Below are 26,721 nucleotides of genomic sequence, written 5' to 3'. Positions count from 1 at the left end.
GCCATAAAAATCCCTTCTTTACCTCTGACCTCTCTCAGGCCTAACCTAATTTTGGTCAGGAGTACTGAGCGTCAATTCTAATCTGTGTCTGCTTAGAATTTCTCTTATTTTATTTAAAATGTTTCCTTAAGGAGCTCATTGAAGAAAATTTGGAAAATATGTAAAAGGAGAAGGGTGAAAAAAAATTTACCCAGTATTTCCCTTCATCTTTTTTTACCTGTAGGGATTTATTGTTTATTTTTATAAGCATAGCTAAAAGCAAATGTTTAATATTTGTCTATCTATAATATATAATATGTTTGTCTTCTATTAAATTTAATATAAGCATTTTCATGTTATTACCAATCCTCATAAATATTTATCATGGATTGCATAGTGTTCTGTTGAGAGGTTATATTAATTTTTCCTTAACCATTTTCCTATATGTTTGACATATAAGTTGTTTCTATGCTTTTCTGTTATAAATGATAGTAAATATCTTTGTGCATGAAGCTTTATTTTAGTCTTAATTTTTTTTCTTAATGATACATTTCCCAAATGGACTTTTTGGATCCAGGGTATAAACATTTAAAACCTTAATATATATTGTCAAGTTGCTTGTAACAGAGTTCTACCAATTTGTACACCAGCAATCTATAAGGGTACTAATTTACCACAGCTCTGCTAAAATGTTTACTTGAATTTTCTGCTTTTTAAATACTAGACTTTTCCCCTCCAAGAACACCAATGATGTGTCTTACTGACTAGACTTATAATTCAGATATTTTAGTGATATGTGCATTTAGGGACTGATAGTAGAAGCTAAGTTGATGACAAGGGTTTGCCTTTCACTAACAAAAGCATGTTTACTTGGAAAGGAGAATCTCAGAAAAGGAAAGATCTGAAAAGAAAATTTGATATGGTTTTAGAAGCAGTCTTTTTCAATCTGTAGGACAGTATTTTGGCTTGAATTCCTCTGTAATTCCTTTGCAGAAAAGAAAATATTCTTAATTTCTTAATTTTAAGCAGAAAAACAATTCCAGCAGAGAGGGAATAACTTTCTATCTGCAGATATGAGATTCACTTATCCTTATAGAAAACATCTTCCCAGAGGCATGTACAGATGAATATACTCTGATGTGTTTCTTATCTGCTTGCCAAATGAAGTGCTTGTTTAGCAAAGCTTATATGAGAGAAGCATGCGTTACCCTAACGTAGGTATGTGTTGTTTGTGGTGTGTGGGTCGGCTCAAAACATTAATTAAATTCTTCCTGCTAGTTTATATAGAACATACTGTAAGTTTATAGAAGAGATGTTTATGTGTTTGTAGAGTCCTTTCAAAGAGTCTGAGATCTGATATGTTACAGAAAACCATCCATATCTTACCAAGTCTGATTTCTGAAATCATTTTCTCATAACTTCCTCGGTTTCTGGTTAGTGACACTTGAATAAAATTCAGAGAAAATATAGGTGCTTGATAGCACCTAATTATTATGTTCTGTATTCCCAACTTTTGGAAGAATCCAACCACTATTAATATGCTAAAAGCTAAATTTTGTAGAATGTTAAACATTCATGAAAGGAATGATGAAAGAAAGGATAGGTTTCCTGCCAGCATTGCGGTCAGCAGCAGTACTCTGGCCTGATTACTTAAGCCGATGTTTTTCCTAAATCAGTCATGAATCAGTAATTATCAAGTTTTGCAATACTAGGCAATTCTCCTGAGAACAGCAAATGATTTGTAATGTTAAGTTGATAGCTTTTTGAAAAAAAGAAATGTTTTGGCTCCTCTTGATGGGTTTCCCTGGGCACTGGGCAGAACCCCTATTGATTTAATGGAACTTTGTCTGTGGACACTTTGTAGATTGAGCTTTCCTACATGATCAAATAGCACATATTTGCTTTCTTTCCCCACAAAAATAAGAATGCTGCTGGTGTGTGGTGTTTTGGTTTCGCTTCCATTCATTTGGCTTAGCCATTTAAACCACAATTTAGTCCAAAAGGAAAAAAAAGTCACAGATGCAAATTCCTGAATTAAAGGTTTTTTTGCTTTAATTCTGTTTCTTCCAGAACATTTTGTGATGAACTGTTTGATAAGTGTTTTCTTCTGTCATAATATGTTCTCCTTTGTGCATTGGGATTCTAGATCTTAGAGTTGGAAGGGACCTTGTGAAAAATTTCTAATTTAGTCCCCTCCTTTCTGAAGCTCACAGGAGTTACACTGTCTCAGTGACAGAGCCTGGAATTGGTTAAATAAGGATCCAAACATGGCTCTTTCTCTTACTTGATAGTACGTTAGCCAACATGCCTGCATCGAAGCAGTTGCCTTATTTTAGATACAGGAAACCTGGAACTCAGTGGATTACATCCTTTGCAATTTGTTCTGATGTGCCATGTGACACCAGGATTTTAAACAGCTTGTTCCTTTGTTGTCCAGGACCCTCATGCTGTTGCTTCTCTTTTGCGATCACCATCCTGCAACTACATATTTACACAGGAGGCCTGTATAACTCTGCTGTGTCTACTCCCTGCTTATTTCACTTTGGAGATGCTCTTTTCTTGGACAAAGTAATTTTAACATCTTAATGTTGCAGGAGGGCCCCTCAGATTTGGGGACCTGGAGAGCCCTCATCAGATGAGCTTTTCAAAATACTCTAGAATCCTACATAGGTCTTCTTCAAGGGGCTACATTTTTAGTTTTTTAGTTAGTCTATGTCTTGGGGTGCTCCTTGTCTCATAGCCATGATCTCCTTTGAGAGTTAATGGATTCTGGCATTCTGAGACTCTCCCAGACACTCTGACCCCAGGAGTTTGGTCAGGCTTTTGGTGGAAGTTGTATGTTCTCATTCTCTCTGTTTCCTCACCACCCATTCTGACAGGGGCTCTGGTATCTGAATGAGCCTAAGTCGTGGCTAATCTGTAGTACTGTGACAGTTCTGCAGTGTGGGTTCCCAGATTCCTCTATTGTGCTATCAAGTGGGAGCTGCAGAAGTTCACACAATCACAGGATTGGAAGGGAGCCTATTGGTCATTGAATGCTTGAGTCACCCCTGCAAAATCACTGCCAAGTAATTATCTAGGCTGACGGGAAACTTATTACCTCCCAAGGCAGTTCATTCTAATTCGGACGGTTCCCACTGGCGGGAAATTCTTTCTCATACCTATTCAGTGTTGATGTGTTTCCCGTATTGAGTAAAACAGAATTCCTATTAATTAGGCACCCCCAGAGTCTTTCCAGAGTTGACTTAATACTTTTGGGAGGAAAACTTATTTGCGTTTACAGAACTTGGTCGATGCTGCCCTGAGAAATTCAGAATGCAGCCTTACATCATCAACAGACCTGTAGTGGGCATTTAATGTAAAACACTTGTTGAACTAGACTGAATTATTCTCTGAAGAAAGCAGCAATGACTAGGAGTATAGTGCTTATAGCATGCGTCATTCTTTTGGCAGCTACTGCCTTGGGCTTTTACTTACTTTATATGCACGAGTCTTGCCTATGTACAGCTAGTTGTTAAGCTCCTCAGGGTGTGGACTTGTCTAGTATGTGCAGTACCTTACAAGCTTACTGATGACCTTGCATTCACAGGATCAGCTAATGTTTTGCAAGAAAGCGAAAGCGCAAGAATTGCTCCTCCTGTCACTGAATTGCTTTTCTTCTTTTCCCCAGATGATGAGTGGTAGTAGTGGTGGAGGTGGTGGTGGTGGTGGTGTGTGTGTGCGCGTGCGCGTGCACGTGCGTGCGCATGAGCCCAGAGCCAATTCTGTCTTACTGAAGGTTTTAGAACTGATCTCCCAACAGAAACAAGTTTTCCCAGACTAGCCTGCAAAAACCTATTCCTTTTCTGTCTCTGACAGTGCTGCAGCATTGGCAGATCCACATGAGGGGTTAAATTAATGCCTGGGTGTTGGTCTGGCAGCCTGACAATCACATTCCAGGAACACCCTTCTCCACTCATCTGCCTGGTGCACACTTCCTCATTCTTCCGGCCTCAGCAGGAATGTCTCTTTGTGGAACCTTCCTGATCCACCCAGGCAGAGAGATCACCTCTTCTTTCTTGTTCTTGCTGTAGAGGACTGTGGACAGTCCTCTATTTTTACACATGCTACTTTGTATATACATTATTTGTTTCTGCCACTGTCTCCTTTGTTACTCTGTGAACTTCTGGAGGAAAGAGACTGAGTCTCATCTCTCTTCATTTCCCCTGTGTCAAGAATAGTGACTAGTGCAAAGCAGGGAGATACTCAATGAATATTTTTGAAGGAATGACTCTTAAAATATATAGATGTGTTGTTTGTGATGACTTGGGAAATACATTCCCAAGTGCTAGAGAACCTATTTACAAACCAACCTTTGGAACATAACATTTCTTGAAGCTGGGGATTGCTTGCACTGTTTTGTATGCTCTCAGGGCTTTGCTAAATAGCGTCCTTTCAGTTAAGCACAGTAAGGGGTGTGCAGTTCGGATAAGCCATGGGCTGGAACAGGAACAAAGTGGGGCAGCCTCTGAAGATGTCCTGAGGAAAACAGAGTGGCAAGTAGGACATGATATCCACTGGGTATGGCAACCAAGAACAGATCAGGCAAGCAGCTGGCTTTACAGAGTCTAATGGAATAAGTGGAAAGTCCCCAGCGTGGCTGAATACAGAGCTGACCCTTGAACAACATGGGTTTGAACTGCACAGTTACATTTATTTGCAGATTTTTTTCAATACCAAATAGTACTGCAGTACTACATGATCCGAGGTTGGCTGAATATGAGGATTTGGAACTGGAGACACTGTGGAGGGTGGGGGAGGGGAGACTATAAAGTTTTATGTGGATTTTGAACTGTGTGGAGGGTCAGCACCCCTAACATTCCCATATTGTTCAAGGGTCAACTGTAGTGGTAAGAACTGAGGAAGAGGTGATCCTCAGCAGTGTAGACTGCTGACTGGTCAGCCAGCATCAGTGAATTTGTTAGCAGGTAAGAGGTATATATATATATATGAAGGAAATACTGGCAAGAGCCCGGCAAAGCTTCAAAACTAGGGGGACACTGGCCATTTATTATTCATTTGTTTTGCAAATATTTATTGAATATTGCTATAGACTGAATACTTGTATACCCCCAAATTACTATGTTGAAACCTCATCCCCAATGTGGCAGTATTTGGTGGTAGAGCCTTTGAGAGGGGCTTAGGTTGTGGGGGTGGAGCCCTCATGAATGGGATTAGTGTCCTTATAAAAGAGATCCCATGTGAGGACACAGTGAAAAGACAGCCATCTATGAGCCAGGAAGCAGGTCCTCACCAAACACTAATTCTTCTAACACTTCGATCTTGGGCTTCCCAGCCTCCAGAACTGTGAGAAATGAATTTTTGTTGTTTATGAGCCACCTAGAGTATTCTGTTACAGCAGCCTGAATGGACTAAGGCAAATACCTATGTGAAAATGCTCCCAAGAGGAGGTGAATACTCTTGGTTAGATTATGTAGGAAAAGAAGGAAGGACCTAGTTACCAGCATTGGGGCACATGACAGGGCCGGACTAAATACTGGGACATGATGTGAATTCCTTGTTATGGGGCTAGAGTACCTTTAAATGCCTTCTGTTTCCAATCAGGATTTATCCTAGAGACAGAATGGTACCAAGTAGGGCCTGACAAACATCTCTTAAACTGATAGAACTGTATCTAGCCTACAACTGTCCATGAAACCATTAAATATAGTTGATTGGCTATACCAAATGGCACTGCAGAGCAGAGAACAAGAAACACTGATTTTAATAACACCTTGTACTTGAAAAATACTCCACACTTACCAAAATATTTTCACGTTTCACTATTTCATGGGATCCCCAAATTCTCTGATATAGGCCAGGGTGGTATACCCATATTTTGGATAAGTACATTAAGGCACTAACACTTTAAATGGATCATCTCACTCCTGGTTAGCTAGTAGCTAAGTCACTGCTTCTTATCGCTAAGTCACTGCTCTTTCCCTTATGCCACTGATTTGCTCATGTGATGCCGTGACAAAACCCTTGGAGGACCATGTTCACTGAGAATTCAGTCCAGTTTTGATTGACTTCTGGGAAACAGGGCCTAGCTGGGTCTGAGCATTCAGGAGGATACTCTCAGCAATAATCATGAACTCAAGTATTGTTTAAGATACTTGCTTTAAGAAACATGCTTCACTTTGAATTAAGAGCGTTATTATCTATTTTAAGGAGATCTCCTTAAATTACTAAAGTAAATTAGCAATACCAGAGATATAAAAGTATCAGTTTCTAGTAAAAATGCTCCAATTTTTGTGATTTCACCATGTTGCCAAATTGAGTTCCCACAATGGGCTAAGTTACCATTCTAAGCCTTGGAAACATGGCGGTAAACAGAACAGGCAAAATTCCCTTTGTCATAGGGCTTTTGGTCTAGTTGGGGAGGGGGTGCTTGCACAGGAGACTCACAGAAACCAGATAAAATAGAAAGTATGCCATATATTGATAAATGCTATAGAGAAAAATGCAGCAGGGAATGGGGACGGGATATGCGGGGGGTGGGGAGAGGTTGCAATTTAAAATATGATGGTTAGGGTAGGCTCCAAGAAAAGCTTGAAGGAAATACATCTCTATATACTTCAAAAACTACAAAATAAAAAATTGGTAAATATCCAAACTAGCTATCAATAAGTATTAATGAGTACATACACACACGTATACACACGCGCGCACACACACACACACACACACATACACACACAAAACCTAGCATTTACTTTTCAAATTAACTCTCAACTCTATTCACTGAGAAAATGAAATAAATTTGATTTTGTGTTTTTGTAGAACTGTAAGAATATGGAATTTAGCTATCACTAATCCCTGCTTTTTTGTTTGCAGACCTCCCACTGTTTTTAGCTCAGTGATAAAATTCCACAATAAATTTTGACTTGAAAAATTTCAGGATATCATGAAATGGGAATGACAAATGAAGGCTATGAGATGAGCAAATATTTGGCAAATCCTTTAAAGCACTTAGAATAAGCTTTGTTAAGTGTGGTGGAATCAAATGATCATTACTGGTTTTATTTTTATCTGGGGTCAAACATAATTAAAATAAAACATTTTCTGTGGGTTTCCAAATTAGCTTAATGATTTACTGGTCTCCAAAGATCTTTGTAGATGGTAATCTTGGCACAGAGCTCTAAAAGAGGGCTCTCTAGATCTGGAAAGAAGTTGGAAAATAATCTGTTTAAAAACAAAACAAAAAAGTCCCAAGAAACACAATGAGAGAATTGTGACATATTGAGAATTCAGTTGAAAGGTGCTATCAGTGATTCTATGGCAGGCTGAGCACTAAAATGCCCAGTTTGTCATGGTTTAGAACCGCAAAGATCAAGGAGAAAATGTTGTAGCTGCCCTCTTGTGGTCAGATTGGAGGTTTTTGCCTCTGTCTCAATACACTCAGGAAACAATGTTATTGCACCCCATGCTACCCCCACCCCCCTAGCTATACATGAAATAATGTAAGAGTAATAAAACATTTCAAGTTTTCAGATGGGCTCAAAGACCTCCCCGCTTCCCCGCTAACCACAACAAGACCCATCAAGTTAGTCAACACATACTTTTCAGTTGAGCAAAACCCCTGGCTATTGGTAGATTATATTAAAACTGTGTCCTCTTTCCACCATACCCCAAGGGAAGACACATGAGATTTCTGGGAGAATTTTAAAGATGATATCCTTAAGTCTACAAATACTTTTTTGAGGGGGAAGTGGTGGGAATTAACAGCAGAGGCTGATACAGGAAATAACAGGAAGCGCTTTGGTACTTCTCAGCTGGATGATCAAGGCTAAACCACTTAACTTGAGAGCTTAAACTTCAGTTTCTTCCAATGTAAAATCAGAGAGTTCAAAGGCAACTTCCAATATCCCTTTTAGCTCTAAAACTCTATAAATAAGTGAGCTGATGGAGAGGCAAACTGCTCTTCGGTCTCTGGGATTTATTTCCTTTCTGATTATGTGGTTTTATGATTAGTGAAATAAAGAGCCATTAGGGGAATTGTGTGATGGAACCTTTGAAAATTGCAGGGCGATAACGATATTTATAGAAGTGTCCCATTCATACAAGTACTGAATTTATTAACTATCTGCTATGTGCTGAGCACTATACCAGGTGCAAGTAATGCAATATTAATAGAGAGAAGGAGAATCCTTGTCTTCAAGGTGCTTATAATTTGGAAAAAATTAAATTCATTCATTTTTATGTGGCTTTATATAGTTTACTTTTATGTTCTTATGATTCTGAAAATAACAAGGGGAACTTACCTTAAACTTTGAATATCTCCAAAAATCTTCTAGGTGGGATGGGCTTGAAGCTGAGCAAAACTCCCAGAAAACTTGGGCAAGACCTGGGTCTGGAATCAAAATTTCAAGGTCAAGGGAGTGTGCCTTTTGGTGAAGCTTCCAGTGGAAGAGGTGCCTGGCTATGCTTTGGTCATTTTGAAAACTGTTCTTCCATGAGCCATTTTTTTTTAACCTAAAAGGAAATCTTAATAGGTCCTATATCTTTTTGGTAACTGCCTTATTTGTGCTCCGTTTCATACCATGCTTTGGAAGGGTCAATTCAAAAAGAAAGAATATATTTTAAATAATTTCTAATTTTATTTTAAATTTTAATTTTATCAGGCTAAGATTGTTTTCCTTGTTTTGTTTTTTCTTCAAGTCTTTGTGCATGCTCTGACATCTAAAGTAGAGAAACAATCATAAATTTTGAAATATTAATTGTTTTGGATGTGAGAAATCGTAAGCTATACATTACTAAAATGAAAGTTGACTTATTAGTTATACGGATATACACATGTGTGTAATGATCAGGTTACAGGATCTTGATAAAAATGCTTATTCCAGATTACAAGGAGTTCTGGGAGGACCTCTTGATGACACAGATTTTTTTCCTGTTGCCTTGGTATTTTCGGAATATCTTACACATCATCTACTATATGTGTCTTTGTTGTAAGTTGGAGTTTGGTTAGATAGAACATTTGAACTCTATTCAACTTGGCAGTGCAAAGAGCCTGGAGTCCAATGATTTGTCTTTAGGGCGGTGTTTAGGGAATAACAAAATATTTCAGAATCATTAAGGGTATTACAAGAGGGAATTTGGGAGTGGTTGAAATGCTTTGTGTACTTCTAAGAAGGCAGGATGAGAGAGATTAGAGGAGGAAAATGGTTTTAAAAATTTCACTTAGAGATTTGTAAATATAGTAAGCATTACTGCACGTTCGTAATAAAATAAAATGTTCATAAACTGTTAAAAAGATGAGGCTTTTTCTGTTCTCAGTTTAAAAAAACTGAAAAGGTAAAACAGAAAACAATACAGATGTTACAAAGGCAGGGTCATTGATAAGTAATATTAGAGCTCCCTCCTGACCAAAGATATATCTGTTATGAAGACTTAAATACAGGGTGTGTGATACCATTTTGGTACAAATAGTGATACCATAGATTACTTCTTTAAACATTATTTTCAGGTAGATAGGCTCTGAGGAAGGTAGTGTGAAGTCTTGGAAAGAACACAGACTGGGTTCAGAACATGCTGGGCAGTTGGCTCTGTGGTCTAGGATAACATTTTCACCTCAGTTTCTTTACTTGTAAATTGAGATATTTCTCTTCTCTCATAAGCTTATCCAGAGAAGGCTCCATGCCTTCCCCTCCCTACGTTTTCCAGGTTTCTAGAAGAATTTTACTATTTATCTGTTCTCCGAGATCATGCCAATCAGAAAGGCCTAAAGAGTTAAAAGAAGAGAAAAAATAGTTTAGATGGTATTATTTGGGTTAAGCAGTACATGAAAATTTAAACTACCTCTCCTAGCTATGCCAAACAAAGAAGGATGTTTTTAATAGTAAAGGCAAATGGATCTTAGCCCTATGACCTATAAGGAAACCTGTTTTTTTGGCTTTTTGTTTAGGTATGGGGATGTGGAGAAGAATAGCTGGTGTTTACAATTCCTGCATGTATGGCTCAAAGGCTTGTCTAAGCATAAGCAAGTGATTGTGATTTGAACCCGGTTGTTGATTGCTTTTTACTCAGACCTGTTTCCTACATGCATTTGTTTTTTCCTGTCATTCAAACATTTCAGTGATTGGGTGTACATTATTGAATGTAGTTCTTCTGTCTTTCTGTCTCTATGTTTAGAGCACTGCCTAATTCTGGATCACAAACTCAAATGCATGTGCAGGTAAAAAGCGAAGCACGGTCCACCTAATACAACTGTGAGCACTGGCAGCTGTGGTGAATTGGAGAACATGTGCTCAGTCCAGAGAGTAGTCACCAGTCAGCAGCTTGTTTCGTTGAAAATATGGGCTGTATATTGCCAGGATCTCCCAAATTTTTTTGAGAGAAGTCAGAAATGTAGGCTTCAATGTGAAGTCTCCTGATTTTTACACCACCGTGCAAACCAAGCAGAGCTTGTTAACTGAGGAGTGCAGTTTGTATACTCTGATTCCAGCTGAGATTAGCGCCTCTTTGTTGATTTGCCTCTTAGTTGGGTGATGAATAAGAGCTAGATAACCTGGGAGAAATCACAGTCCCACCACATACTACCTGTGTGATCTTGGCAAGTTACTTGGCAACTCTGTCCCTAGGTTTCCTCATCTATGAAATGGAGATGATAATAACAGTAATTATAGGGTTTGAGGGAAGAATCGAATGAGTTAAACTATGTAATAGTGCTTGGGATGTAGTAGGTTATATTGAAGTGTTTAATATTATTAGAGCCTCTTTCGTGTCCTCTCATTAGGAGGCTGCACCCTCTTCCTATGAGGCCTGGGGAGGGAGAAGGAAAAAAAAAAGGAAACAAACCTTTATTGAGCACTTCCTGTGTACCAGGAATTATGCCAGATTCTTTGTATGACATTTTCTCAGTTTAATACTCAGGTAGACTCTTGAGCAGGTTTTTTCTCATTTTACAGTAGAGAGAACTGAGACTCTATGAGATTCACTTGTCCAAGGCAGAGTTAGGATTTGGACTTAAGTGGATCTGATTCCAAATCCCATTGTTGTACCAGAAAGCTTTCCATGCTTGACCCAGGGAGATTTGCTGTGAATTTGATGCCTGACAGGATCTCTTTCATAAAGAGATTTAAGGGATATTGCCTCCTAAATGAATGAACTTGGGTCAAGATTAACCAGTGAGAGTTTTGTTACCCACAAACCTACTACCCACCCTCTACTTCACCCTCCAGGCAAGCCTGAGCTCCTTGAGGGCAGAGACTGGGTGTCTGCTCTATCTGAAGCTCCCAGCATATTCAATGAATTCAAGTGTTTATAAAGGTATGAAAGAGGGACTCAATATAGAAGTTTCTCAATCTACACAGTTTTGGGGAGTCGGACATGACATGTGACAAGTCTAGCCAGACCAGCATAGGACCTTAATTACTTCACTAAAAGCCCACCAAATGTTATAAAACCTTTGCCCTCTTTCTTAATAGTGTCCTTTAAGATGTAAGTGAATAGAACCAGACTGGATGGAAGGAGTGGAGGTGTGTGTGAGGAGAAGGAAGAAAGAAGAGAAAAAAGAATGAGTGGGAAATCTGTAGAGATAAAGAGAGCAGGTGGTAAGCAAGGCAAAAGCCATTGAACAAATGTCCTGTCAGCTGCACAAAATGATCTTAGGCTCAGATGAACTTCCCAAATTAGGACAGAATCAAAAATTACACACAACAGTTTCTTTGGAAAGCCTTTTCCACCTCAACATGCTGTTTTCTGCTGAAAACAGCTTTTGTTTTTGGTAGATGGAATAGAGTATGAGAAGTTTCCTTAGAAGAGTAACTGCTATTATAAATCACATAAAGTCTTTCCCAATTTGGGCTTAAGTCACAACCATCTACAACTCTGAAGCTGAAAATTATAAAAATCTTTCTTCTGGCTGGTGATGTGTTTTTAAAGGATTTTAATGCCTCTTCCACGTGAGAAGTTTGAATGTCCATAGATCTTGCTATCCTTGCCTCATTGACTCAAATGTGTTAGGAATCAGTGAAAGTATCAAAACCACAAACTAAATGATTAATAGGTCTGTTTTCAAGAACCAAGTGGAAACCAAACAGGCAAGTAGAAGTACAGTTCCCACTCTGTCCCTTTATCACTTTGACCTCTGTCTCTCACTAGGTGGAGGGTATTGTCAGGTCTACCGTGTCATCACTTTGCTGCTCTGCTTTATTCTATCCAGATGGAGTGCCAAGGCCAAGGGTCAGGCAGGCTCACAGATGGACCTTTGGAACTAATCCAGATTCAGAGCAACACTGAACCCATCCATCCAGAGCCAAAGGTTCGTGTCTGAATGAGTGTCCAGCAAGTACTTTTCAATAAGCCTACTCTAGAGTATTGTTATTTTCTGACCGAAGGAGCTCTGGCAAATTACTTAACCTTTCTGAGTCTCAATTTCCTCATCTGTGAAATGGAAACAATCCTAGAACCTACCTCAAATGTTTGTGATGATTAAATGAGTTGGGTTTTTTTAAATATTTATCTGGCTGCATTGGGCCAGTTGTGGCATATGGAATCTTTTGTTGTGGCATGCGGGCTTCTCTCTAGCTGTGGCGCTCCGGCTCTAGAGTGCACGGGCTCAGTAGTTGCACGACACGGGCTAAATGAGTTTTACAGCATATAAAATGCTTAGAGCAGTGACTAGCACATGTTCATTAATATTGTTAATATTAATAAAAGGTTTTAGAGGTGATATTGATCACAGCGGATGATCATGTTTGCATTGGAAATAACCTTTTTTGAAGTGCTTTGATTTTGCAAATGATTTTAAAAGGCCCTTGGTATGAGATCAAGCACCTTCATTCACCACTCTCCAAAAATTAGCCATTTCCATTATGGGCAGACTTCTATCCTTTCTTGTGAATTGTCCAGACTTCCAAAATGGGATGTAATATGGTCTTGTTCCTTGGAGGGGAAAATGGTATAACTGTACAGCAACTATATGTAGATAAAGCAGTGATTGATTAGATGATTAAATATGATTTTTAAAAATAAATCAAAAGGGAATGGAATTCACTTTTTTAAAGAACTGCTTTGTTCCATTCTAGATTATTTCTCATTTTCACTAAATGGGACACAAAATTGTCAGGCCTAAATAACAATTTCACAAAGCTTGGTTTTCTAATTCATACTACAGGTGTTTTCTGATCAGTGGAAACCACCATTGTCAATTCTCAGGGACTGTTCTTCGGACATTTCTCTGTATGACCTTACTGTAGGTAGGAGAACTGATCGGCATTATAGTGGCCAAATAGAATTCAGAATTGTGCTCTACAATCACAGTTCATTTAAAATATGCTTCATCCCCAACATCTTCCCTTGGTGAAGTTGGGATGGGGCAGTACAGTACAGCAAAAGGCCACAGGCTTTAGCACCAAAAACAAGTGGATATACCACTTGTTATTGAGTGTTGAATGTAGTAATTATTCCAATAAATTTATGGAACAAATGGTTCTCAAATTTTAGCATGGATCAGAATCATCTAAAGGCTTGTTAAACATGGATTGTGGACACCGCACCCAGAGTTTCTAATTTGGTAGATATGTAGCTTGGCCCAAGAATTTGCATTTCTAACAAGTTTCCAAGTGAAGAAGGTGATGATGCTGGTCTGAGGACCATACTTTTAGAACCACTAGGATACATTAGGTGCAGTAAATTAAGTTCAAACGGTTCCAGAGTTGGGCCAGAGATTCCACAACTATAAATGGGAAGAATATTGACTTGGAAAGTTTTCTGTGAAGATTAGAGATACTGTGTAGAGGTACCCAGCCCTTAGTGGGCAGTCAAAAAATAGTAGATATTATTCCCTAGAGTCAGACAGCCCTGGGACTCAAGTTCAAGCTCTGCTGATTGTTGACTGAATGATCCGTTGTAAACTCCATAACCTCTCAAAACATCATTTATTTGTAAAGTGGATGCTATTGTCTGAATTGTGTTCCCCCAGATTCATATGTTGAAGCCCTAACCCCCAATGTATGGTATTCGGAGACAGGCCTTTGGAAGGAAATTAGGTTTTCATGAGGTCATGAGGGTGGGGGTCTCACGATGGGATTAGTCTCCTTACAAGAAGAGACCAGAGAGCTTGCTTGCTCTCTCTCTCCACCATGTGAGGACACAGCTAGAAGGTGGCCTCTGCAAGCCAGGGAGAGAACCCTCACCAAGAACCTAACTGGTTGGCACTTTGATCACATTCTTCTCCAGAACTGTGAGAAATAAATTTCTGTTGTTTAAGCTACCCCGTCTACATACTTTGTTATGGCAACCTGAGCTAACACAGTGGAGTTCATCCTTACCTGGTAAATTAGGGATATAATGAGATGCTGTGTGTACGGCACTTGGAACAGTGTTGGCTACCTGTAGTAGGAGACAGCTAATGAGTTTTAGCATTATTATTTACTTTCATCACTATGCCCTTTCTTCTAATTGTGTTGTAGGATTTCTTCTTATGTTAACTTTGCAAATGTGATTGTAAGCTGATTTCAGGGCATGTAGGTGAGATGATAAGTAGTGAGGGCTAATTCACATCATTGCCTTCAATATTATTGCTACAGGTTATTTTTCTGTCCCAGCATCTCATCTTTGGACGAGCACATACTTATATAAGAACAAAAACACTATCAACCCTCTTTCTGGGCTCAGCCTGTCCAAGAGAGTAAGCCATCTCCTATGGCTTATTTTCTGGTGATGTTCATTTTTACAGAACACACTGGTCAGTTGTCTCCTGGGTGGTATCTTGCACATGTGTTTCCCATTAAAGTAGCAACTGAAGAGTGGCAACTGTGAATCTTTTCTGGCTGGTACTCATGTTCTGTTTTCTTCCGTAATTAGCCTTGGGGTGGAAGTTTTTGGAGGAAGGGAGGGGGAGGCTTCTTTATGAATTGAAAATTAGACTTGATGTATATGACACTGGGCTAAATTGCTCAAACTTAGCTGTGATAAAAACTTCCCCTGGTTCTTTCTCTCTCATTAAAGTTTCCTCATTTGTAAGTAGATTCCTTAGGCTTTACATTTCTACAATTGTCAAGCATGTAACTTTCTTTTAAAAATAATGTTACAATATTAAAGACTTGATTAAGCTTTAAAAGTGAAAAGAAAAAAAATGAAATCAAATGCTTCTGATTATTTTAGGGGCAATATTTCATCATGATGAATAACATTATTGTAATCACCTAAACATGAGTGATTAAGCTATCAAGGGGTCACTTTTAATGGTTTTTATTATTTTACTTATGAAAAAACATTATATACAGCCATCTGGGAATAGTTTGGCAGTTTCTTATACTGTTAAACATACATGTACCATGTGACCCAGTAATCCTATTCCTAGATTTTTACCCAAGAGAAATGAAAATTTACATTCCCAACAAAACTTGTACACAAATGTTTATAGCAGCTCTATTCATAATTGCAACAAACTGGAAATAACTCAAGTATCCTTCAATGGGTGAAAAGATAAACAAACTGTGACACATTCACACAATGGAATACTACTCAGCAAGGAAAAGGAACAAGCTATTAAGGCAGGCAACAATTTGGATGAATCTCAAAGGCATTTTGCTGAGTGAAAAGTTACATGACAAGGGTTATATTCTTGACATTCTTAAAAAGATAAAACCATAGTGATAGAGAACAGGCCAGTAGTTTGCCAGTGGTTAAAGGTAGGTAGAGGATTATAAAGTAGTAGCACCAGAGAATTTGGGTGTGTGTGAAAATTATTCTGTAACCCTGATTGTAGTGATGGTTCCATGACTATACATGTAGTAAAAATTCATAGAATTGTACACCAAAAGAAGTCAATTTTACAATGTTAATTTAAAAAAAAAAAGATTGGTAGGGAGGAAAAAAGACATTATGTCTCTTTTAGGAACATAAGTGATTGTCCCAGAGTGTTATGCAGTGAGATTTTTAAATGTGTGTTGGGTTTAATTTATTATGAAATTTCTGTTCAGGTAGGAAATGTCAGGAAAATATTTATTTTTGATTGTGTGCATAACGAAAGGAAGGAGAAAGGATGGGTTCAGTTTTACCCATGGTTTCCACATACATGAACAACCAAAAATCATAGGGACAATATAACGAGTTAATAGTACTCATAAGTTGCTTTTTGAAATCTCTAATCCTCACCACTTATCAACTTTCTGATCTCCATTGCATTTTCAAAAATGGATTGCATTTGGATTCTGAGTCTGAGATGCTTGAGATGGGAAGTAGTTGGGTCAAAAGTTGGAGTTCACTTTCCTTTATACTGCATATCAGCTATTCATATCCTACCATCTGAAACTAATTTGTTGTGTGTAATTTATTCCATAAAGTTGCTGGAATAAACAATGCATGCACAGCTCCTTAGATGTGTATTCAGCAGGGACTTGCTTGCCTGTGTGTGATTTTCAGCTCTCTGAGAGCTTTCAGAAGTACCATCCAGCACTCGGGATGTCACGTGGGTTCTTGGAGGGCCTATTATTTATAAACTAGGGTACTTGTTGTGTGTGGTTTGTTATCTGTGACTGATGTGATGTGGGCCACGGTCCCTATTCCTAAATTGTTCTTAAGTCCAGATCAATAAGTTAGTAATGGGGAACAGACATGCCCACTCTGTGCCTCAGACAAACACAAGAGGATTGGGATTGTTTGGTCAAATGGGTGAGAAGTTACAGCATTGTGGTTTGTCACTTTCCTCCTAGGAAATGCAAGGCATCTCAGATGGTGCATTTTCCATGGTGGCAGTTTGTTTCTGGGTGTGACCTGACTTCACTGTGTTGTGGATGCTAAAGCATTTCACAAAGTTCCTCCTTGTTTCTGGGTGTGACCTGACTTCACTGTGTTGTGGACGCTAAAGCATTTCACAAAGTTCCTCCAACCCTTCCACCTCCCATCCTTATTGCCGGGAGCTTTTCTGGGTGATGACATGATATGGAGGAATAAGACACAGTCTTTCTCACAGATCTCACAGATTTCTTCACAGTCCTCACAATGCAAGCAAGTCCTTCTCAAACTACACATTCCAAACCGCATTTTGCCTCTTTTAATGGGGGCAATATGGGTCACTTCTAGAGCTCTTTCTCTCAAAAATCAATATTTTCATTTTGCCCCCATAATTAAATCAAACTATTAGGCTTAAAGATTTCCCTTCTAAATCCATACACTATTATTATCACTTTAAGATAAAGAGTACAAATCATTACAGAATATTCTAGAATGCTCTTGTCAGTTCTAGAAATATACTTTTGAGTTCCCCCTTGTAGCAAAAGGATTCCTTCTCTAGGAATCTTCTAGCTCACACTTGAACTTTGGCACATGGTTCCCTCTTGGCTGTTTTCTTGGAGGTCATTAATCCTTATGCTATTCAAAAGTACTTTTGGAACATTTTCTATATATCAGGCACTGTTCTAGGTACTGAAGAAATAAGACAAAATCACAGGGTTCATGGAGTTGGGGAAGGAAGGGAATAAAAAGGAAATGAAAAATAATTTTAGAACATGTGAAATGCTAGGAAGGAAATAAAACATGAATAAGAGTGATTGTAGGCATGGGGAGAATGCATTACTTTAGACAACAGGTGGTCATGTAAGACCTCTTTGAGGAGGTCACATTTGAGCTGAGTCTATAAGTAAGAAGCTGGCCATGTAAAGATTGAGGAAAGAACATTCTAGAGCAGGCTGTTTATCTGTCAGGCACTACACTCTTCATGTTTGAGAGGTGGAGGTGGAAATTGCCTCTATTACCATTTTAACTTATAATCCCCTGAAGGAATTGTTTCTTCTCCTTAAACCTTGGGCTGTGTGGGTTTGGAGGTCCTAGTGTCCAAGAGAGGACACCACCACTATGGAATATAAATCATAATTCTGTGAAACTGGAGGTTGCTCTTCTGTAGCTGGTCATAGGCCAAATAAATGAGTTGAATAGGGATGTGGTGGGAATCCTCATTCTTGCTTATTTTAAGTCCTTCATGAAGGCACTAATCTCTGCAATCCCTCCAGGAATGAGGCATTGATTTTGGTTTATTATTTTCCTAGGAGAGGCAGTTCTAGTAACTTCTACTCAGCCTTTCGCACCATAGTAGCCAATTATGGTCAGGGAACCAATGTGGGAATTCTGCCAGTTGTTGAGTACATCTATTCCAATTATGCATTCTGGAACTCAGGAAATAACCACAGGATACCCACTGGGCCCACTGTGAGACAGACCTGAGCTAAAACTCTATTGATCATCTTACTTCCAGCCCCTTCTCTGACTGGTGGACTACTGTGACATTTTGGTTCTTCTGGAATTAGTGTTAGTTCAAAGCCAGTGTCCAGCAGTCCCCAAAAGTTCTGATTATTACCTTTCCCTAAAACATAGTTACCCTGATAAAAGGCTATAGGTCCCTTTGGGTATGGCTGAGAACAAGATTAACAGCATAAATTTTTGACAGTATACTGGGGTCCTTCCTCAAGGTGGTCTGTCCTCCCCTTCATTCCTGGGAACTAAGAATCAGATTCTTGTTCTGTAAACTGGCTCAGGCTGGGAATTGATTGAGGGTCGTGACTCTGCTTTTGTGATTCATGTTAGATTTTTGTTCACTTGACCTAGAACTTTTCTGCTTATATAGATAAGTGGGAATTTAGTAGCCTTCCTATCTATTTCACTTCTAGGAACACCATGATTAATCACCCAGTGCCATAGGTCTGCAGGAGTCAGACTGTCCTGAATGCCACTTTGACTACTGTCCATTATGGAAACCACGCCCACCCTGCCTTTGGTGGTTGAATGCTGCCCTTTGACCCTTGCCACTTGGGGATTCAATTACTTCCATCACATTTAGGTTTCCCAATTCAGTGATTACAGTTCCACTGTTAGGTCTGGCCTACAGAGAAGAGCTCTTCAAGGATCCAGGGTTCCCTCATGAATTCATTTCTCACAGTCATGGTGAAAGGTATGCCTCTGGACCATCCCAGGATGTGTGAGGTCTTAAATGAGAAATCCAGTCGAACATTCTAATCTCCCTAAGTCTTGAAATCCCTTCCTCTACATTAAACCAAAGCGAGTCTGGCATTTCTAACTCACTCACTGTGAACCACGTTTTGGTCCATGTTTTAGGCAACCAACTAACCAAACAGACTGTTAGAACCCTTTCTAACTCCCCGAGCTGCAACAATAGATGCAGACTCTTTACTTAGTGAGCCCATATCAGTAAATTCGGCCTGATTCAACTTTACGTTTCTTCTGCCATTATCCATTATCTTATTATCCATTCCCACACATATTCCCTGGATTTCTGATTGTGTAAGTTAGAAGACTCAAGTAGTTCTTTTGAAGTGTAGTGCAGCTCCTTATGGGTCACACTTTGTACCTCACCTTTAGGGGCCTGTTGGGACTTGTGTCTAGTTATAGATCTAGAAGCAAAGAGGGGTAGTAAGGGTAGGTCCTGAGTACAGTCAGCATCGTCTTGCATGGAAACTGTCTCAGTGAAGGCCATCACGGATTCCTCAGGCAGTACAGGGTTAATCCCCTCACACTGAGGGGGCTGGCTGGGGGGGGAGAGAGGTGGAGAGGCCACCCCAATGGCAAAGAAGACTCCTCAGAATATAGGGGCTCAAGGTCCCCAGCTTCATCAGGGTCTTCTCACAGGTCCCCATTCCAACTTTCAGGATCCTATTCCAATCAATCCAATCCAAGAGTTGGATATATTGGTCTAGAGCTAGGGAATAGTAAGAGTGAGCAATATATGAATTGTGATTCATTAGCATATAGATAGTATTTAAAGATAACCCCAAGCCCCTCATGAGAGACCCTAGATAGAGAAAAGGCCTGAGGACCTAAATAGGAAGGTTTCTAAACTTTCACATTCAGGAAAGAAGAGTTTTCATGCTCTGGAAAGAAGAGTTAAAATGCTATTTTCCAGTACAACCAACTCATTTTTTTCAAACAATTACTAAGAGCCCATTGTGTGCCAGTAAATCTTCTAGGTGCTAGGGATATCACAGTGAACACTACATGGTCCCAGCCCTCAAGCTACCTACATTCTCGTGAGGAAGACAGACAATAAAAAACCCAAACAAGTATATAACCAATGTCAAGTAGTGATAGGTACTGTGAAGAAAAATAAAGCCAGGTAAGGGGATAGAGAGTGATAGGCTGGGGAGGGACAGGGAGGGGAATGGGCTATGTTAAATAGAGTGGTTGGAGGAGGTGTTTTTGAAAAGGAGTAGAGACTTGAAGTGATATAGCTAGCTATGTGAATGTCTAGAGAATGGAGCAGAGTTGGATATGTCAAGCAAGGAGGAATGGAAGGAACTGACTGAAAGGGAGGCTAGGAGGCTGATTCTGTAGGGTCCTGAGAGGGAGATGGAGAAGCAAGGGGAGAAAAGAAGAGGACCAGAGGAGGAGAGGGGGAAAGGGGGGAGGGATGGAGAGAGAAGGAATGAATGACTATGAGTAATGTGAATGAATTGGGAAGGCAGGAGGAAAGGAGACGCAAAAAGATGTAGAGAAAGCCAGGTGGGCTGGGGATTTTATTGGCAAAGTTTAGAGAATTGAGCTTGAGAGGCTCTAGAGCAAGTATGGGGCCATTAAAAAAGAACAAGAGAGGAGATGTCTAAAAGTATTGCTGAAAGTTATGAATTGTTTTTCCTTTGATGTTCTTCGTCAGATATGACAAGATGATTTTTACAAGTACTTATGGTCATTGGCCTTTGTTTCTTTTAATGTAATACTCCACTGGAACTGGGCCTTATGGTGCATATTTGGGTTATGTTTAAATTTAATAAACCTTAAATTTATGTCTCACATTACCTGCAGGAATGACTTCTCAGAGATCCTGCATAGTAGCCTTTTCTCCCTTTGCGGAACATATTTACCTGAGCCTATGAAAAAATATATAGTACATGTATAGTACACAGTATATAGTATGTAACTGATTAAATTGCTCATCAAATTTATTTATTTTTATTTTTTTAAAATTTATTTATTTGTTTATTTTTGGCTGTGTTGCGTCTTTGTTTCTGTGCGAGGGCTTTCTCTAGTTGTGGCAAGCGGGGGCCACTCTACATTGCAGTGCACGGGCCTCTCACTATCGCGGCCTCTCACTATCGCGGCCTCTCGTTGCGGAGCACAGGCTCCAGATGCGCAGGCTCAGTAGTTGTGGCTCACAGGCCTAGTTGCTCCACAGCATGTGGGATCTTCCCGGACCAGGGATTGAACCCATGTCCCCTGCATTGGCAGGCAGATTCTCAACCACTGCGCCACCAGGGAAGCCCCAAATTTATTTTATAATTATCCACAAAAGTTGTATTATTGCTTGTATACAATCATGTTTGATCCATGTTAAAACATATTATTTCAGGACTGTTACTCCTCTGAAAACTCTTGATTTTACACAAAATATTATAAATTGTTTTCAGACTTCTCCCTTTACTAGAATGGAAGCTCCATTAGGGTAGTGACTTTTCTCACTGCTGTATCACAGGTGCCTAGAATAGTAGCTGGCACATAATAGGTGTTCAATAAATATCTGATAAATGAATTCATAAGTGAAGCAAAATAAGATTGCTTGTCAAACCACCTTGACCCGTAAAGCTAGAAAATGCTGGAAATACAAATGAATTTAAGCTAGTTGAGAGTATACTTAGTTATAATATGTTATCTTTTATAGTAATTGCTTTGTAGCATTTTCTTTCTTATAATATTTACTTTAGTGGTAAATGATGGGAAATAATCTCTATTCAAATAGCAATACCTATTTAAACTCCATAAACTCTTAAGTTAAAAAAAAAAAAGATAAGCAAAGATGGCAAACCAAATATATCTACTCACTTTTCTCACGTTATGAAAACAATCAGCAACGTTTACATTGTTTTATTTAGTACCTATTTTATTCAGCAATACAAGTGTATTATAGGCATAAACATGGAACTAGATTAACTTCTCTGGTTCCATGAACAAATCTATAAGAGTGGTAGGCTAATGATAGGTGTTTTAGCATCTTGGGACCAAGAAACATTTCTCTTTAGGGTTTAATTAAAAGTGCTTATTTTATTGTATAACCATAAATACATCACAGCAAATCTAACTTGAGGTGTTCACTGATGCTTGTTTAGATGCTGAAGGCAATGCATTAGGAACTGATGGTGACTGATTCTTATCCAATCAGTTCCTGATGCAGTATCTGCGACATCAAAAACTCTGCAATAATTATATTAAGTATCATTTATTTCCGAACACAGCAACTTTGTTCCCTTTTATTCCTACATATGAAATTTGCAATTAAGTAACTCTTTTTAACATGTCATATGAGAAATCAATCTGAAGTCACACTAACAAATAATTTCCCCAATTTACGAAGAGAGATATAATAAATGTAATGTGTATAACACTCACTTAGCACAATCATTTATTTCATGGCAAACTAGTGTGGATAAGTATTTTTTAGAGAGGGTTTTTAAAAATAGCTATCCTTAAGCCACTCATTCTTGTTTTTTAATGATTATCTTTAAAATATTAAAAAATAAGGTGGATTTGAATAAGACCATCTAATGATCACTTAATTTTAGATTCATGATTAGGATAAACTACATATACATTTTCAAGATAAGTTTATTATGTCTTTTAACCATTCTAGAATTCTAGCTCGCTGAAATGATATGGTTAGAATTAGAGTTAGTAAATATAGGAGGCGTGTGACACCAGGAAGAATGCCCTGGCCAAGAATACAACACCAAGAATGTTACTGGTTTCTTATTGATAATTTTGCAGGTCAGCCTTTAATGATCTCATTAGAAAATTCTAGCTAGTCCTCTAGAATTCCCCCAAATGTAGAATAAATGAAGGGCTCTGGTATTATTTAGCAAATCTATCCTTCTGTCCAACGGAACTTCTGATTTACATGGGCTACTTTGGACATGGGTAAGAAATAATTGGGTAGGGGATTTCGAAGCAGAATAAAGGTGGAGCTGAGAGGTGGAGATCACAGAATGGAGACTGACCAGTCCACTGATTGCTACTTGTCTGTCTTCATTCATCCGGATGGCAACTAGACCTGAGAGTTAAGCGTTCATCATATTTTTATTTTACAGATGGTGAAATTTTGGAATACATTAAAATACTCCAGGGATATAATTTTCAACTCGTATGTTTTTTTTCTAGAGTTCTTACTATGATCAAATATGTTATTTCAATTGCTTAACAGACATTTCCTTAAGGTTTATATACTTTTCATAGAGAGTACTTCTGCAAAGCTAAAGGACTTGTAAGCAGAATGGTGTTGGGGACCCTAAAGACTTCTGCTGGAGAAGGAATTCTAGGAGAAGAACTCAAAAAGTCAGTCCATTATGATAGTTCCCTATAACTCTCATGGTCTCTCTGTAAGTATAGTTTTGTTTTTTGCAACTAGATTTGACAGATTAGGAAACTGAATTAACAACTTTTGCAGTAATTGGAAAATTAGTATTGTGTCATTTTGTAAACTAGGAGGAATGTGATAAGGAAATAAAAATATGTGAAGAACAGGGTCCCTCAAGATTTGATTGTTGCAATATGTTCTGTGTGATCTCCTCTATGTAGTGTCATTTATCAAAAGTAACTGGATAGGAGTCCAGTTGCCCACATGTCAGGATTCTAGGCTTCTATTGACTATTTGGAGTGCCTAGTCTAAGACTGTAAGTTTTGAAAGCCCTGAGGACTGGGATATGGTGGCTGGGATGGTTAGATATGGGAATATCATTTTTCATTACAAACTGCTACAGGAAATTGGGTGGGGAAAGCGGGATTCACGGAGATGGGTGAAAGGTCCTATCTAGGCCAGTGGTTATCAAACTTGAGCATGGAGCAGAATTATCCAGCAGGCTGTTAAAATACTGTGCGCTGGGTCACACACTCAGAGTTTCTGATTTAGAAGATCTGAGGTGGGGCCCAAGAGCTGGCGTTTTTGAAAGTTTACTGGTGATGTAGTCCAGTGACTGTAATTTGAGACCACTGCTCTTAGCCTGGCCCGAGACTTTGTGGTCTATTGGAAACAGGTGATCTTAAACAGGATGGCAGTAAGTGAGTGTGATGATTTAGAAGGAAAAAGGCCAGAAGCAAGCACCTACAGAAGTTCAAGTTTTAGTAATTACTGGATTCAGGAATGTTGTTTGTTAGACATTATTATATTAGTACAGACCTTTTAGGGATACATTTTCAACTTCCTGTTTTCATTTCCTTTCACCCCAGAAATATCATAGACTAGAAACTGCAGTGCTTGGGATTACTTGAGTTTGGAAATATAGCTCGTATGCCTGTAGACTATGCAAAATCATAGTAAGGGAGGACAACTCACGGATAGGCAATCATAAAACAGGGGCATCCTAAAACCCAGGTCACAGTTTTGAGCAATCTTTGGAGCATTGTATAGGCTAAGGCCATCTTCCAGTAATTGAGGTGTCTATAATAGAATTAAAAAGCAGAGCATCACCCTTTCCAGAGTTATCTCCAGGAAGTTATTCCAGAGAGATCCTCCTGATTTGTCCATTCCAGCTGACAGTCAGATAGCCAGGGGACAGCCATATCTGTTCCTAGAGTCAATCAACTCCTCCCTTCTCCTAAGGTTTTCACCATGCTGTTCATACAATGCCTACTCATTCTTCAAATCTCTACCCGACCTTCAGTCTAGATGAGGTCTCCTCATCCTTTGCTCATAGCAGTTAACCACTATAATTACAATGGAGATATTTACGTGATTGGCTTAACAACCAACTCCTCCACTAGACTGAGGGCAGGGATGATTTTTTTCATGGCCCCATTCCCAGTACAGAGCCTGGTACCTCACTGGCATTAAGAACTTGTTGAATGGAAAATGAAAAGTGGCTATATTTTATGGGGAGCAGAACTTGAAGCTAGAGTTTCTTCTTGGTCAAGCATGTTGGCTGAGCTTAGCACCTTCCCCATATTTACCCCCTCCAGACCACCATGTTCACTGCTAGTGGAATGTGGGGCACAAGTGCAGCAAGTTTGAGAATATGAGTTAAATAATGCCATAACCCCCAAAGGAGAGTGTGTGGTTTTTTATGAGAAGTTTCAGCATTGAGGATTACTATGAAGAATGTGAAACATAGGCCCAAATTTGGTACCTGGAAGGGTTATCAGTCTTGATGGGCTCTAGCTGAGAATTGAGTCTGTAACCAAGAAGGGTTTCTTTAATCCTGCTCTACCTTAATGGAAGACAGCTCTGACTTGGATACAATGGCCACTTTCAGAGTTCATGGAGACCTTGCAACAACCACTGAAAACATAGGCATTTTTATTTAATTTTGTTTTGTTGTTGTTTTGGTTTTGATATATAATATTTTTTGGAGTGGAGAGGTTGCCAAAGGAAGACAAAGGTGGCACTTTCTGGGCTTTCTACAACTGTTCATCTTCCAGTAGTGTAGCCTGGGAAGGGCCACAGAAAATTCTAAACTGGATGCCCAGAGAAGACAGACATTGTGAGCCTGGGACTACTTTGCAGCTTTTATGCGGGTGCTGCCAGGATGTCTCTGGTTACTTTGACTCTCAGTGACTTCAAAGGCCTTCTTGGTGGCATATGAAACTTTTACTGGCCTGATTTGAGCCTGCCCACATTTCTTAACACATCCATTTGGCTGCAGAGGATAATAAATTCCTTTGATGGCATAAGGGTGGCCATCTAGCTAGCTTGTTCTCAATAATGGAATAAAACCTGCTCTCAAATTGAGGTTTCCTCACAACATAAGGCTCCCTGCAGCAACTGAAGAGCTAGGTCAGCCTCCTGAGCCTAGCGGTCTAATAGAAATGGATTTCTAATGGAAACCTTGACTTTTTAGGCTGGGACTGAAATGTTGATTTCTAGCATTAAGGAGGCTCAGTCAAGAATTATCTGGGGGAATGAGCTCAGGAGGAGACCTTTTCTCAGTTAGGAAACTGTCAGGTAGTAAGGAAAACCAGGAAATCAGTGGAGAAATCATTTGACTCTGGACTTCTGTCACTGTGGTAGGCATGGGGCTGGGTGGTGGTGGGACACGAGGGACTAGAAGTCTATACCTGGAGAGGAAGCCAGACATGTTTAGAGAACATTCAGTACAAGCTTTGGGTACCACAGGTTGATGTGCACTACATGCCAGGACATCTGTTCAGGGCAAAACCAGGCAGCATTTAAAGAAGCTGTATTGGTATGCCCTTTGAACGGGGCCCCAAATAGCTACAAGCTATGGGAAGCACACAGCCACCATGGCTCCTAAGGGCAAAGCCAAGTCCAGGTCCAGAGGTGAGGTCTGATGTGAACAATGCTCAGAGCCTCAGTGAGTTGGGATCTATGGTCGGGCAGGAACACACAAGCTGGGGGATGAACAGAACATGGCCGTCTGTGCTGAGCAGAAGTAGTTCAGATTTATGGCAATAGCTCAGGATCACAGATTTAGCACATGTCTAAGGTGCAGTCCTGCAGACTCACAATAAGCTCTGCCTGCTTGCTCTCCGAGAGAGGATGGCTGCTTCCACTTTGACTTACGTAGTCTTCAAGGTGTACTAACAAGCCATGGTGCTGGTGCTGGCGATTGAGGCAAAGACTTAGTTCCCAGGGGCCCTAACAAGGTTCCAGATAGTGAGCCTGTTGTACTCCATTTTCAGTTAGGGCTGGCATAAATTAACCCCATCTAACAATACCTTGAATGTCTTACTGGTAGAGATGCCAAATCCTCCCTTTATTTTGATGCTAATAACTACCAGCATGCAATTCTAGAATTTTGAAGTTAA

General features: G+C 39.4%; 2 long non-coding RNA genes across 8 annotated transcripts in view; one reads left to right on the top strand and one right to left on the bottom strand.

Annotated features, from left to right (window-relative positions):
• The window catches only part of LOC125960818 (uncharacterized), a 480,299-nt gene that overhangs the window by 40,638 nt on the left and 412,940 nt on the right, over nucleotides 1-26,721 (bottom strand). The window lies entirely within an intron of this gene.
• The window catches only part of LOC117198314 (uncharacterized), a 424,014-nt gene that overhangs the window by 280,107 nt on the left and 117,186 nt on the right, over nucleotides 1-26,721 (top strand). For 2 of the 7 annotated variants that reach the window (XR_004479410.2, XR_004479408.2), the window contains exon 5: nucleotides 12,185-12,283. The exons of the other annotated variants lie outside the window; for them this stretch is intronic. This is a non-coding gene — a long non-coding RNA (uncharacterized LOC117198314). The remainder of the gene's footprint in view (nucleotides 1-12,184; nucleotides 12,284-26,721) is intronic. 7 annotated transcript variants of the gene reach the window in all.

This window comes from Orcinus orca, chromosome 13 (genome assembly GCF_937001465.1).
Source record: "Orcinus orca chromosome 13, mOrcOrc1.1, whole genome shotgun sequence".
Lineage (NCBI taxonomy): Eukaryota > Metazoa > Chordata > Mammalia > Artiodactyla > Delphinidae > Orcinus > Orcinus orca.
The sequence above is the reverse complement of the archived record's forward strand: the minus strand, read 5'-3'. Positions and strand labels throughout refer to the sequence as shown.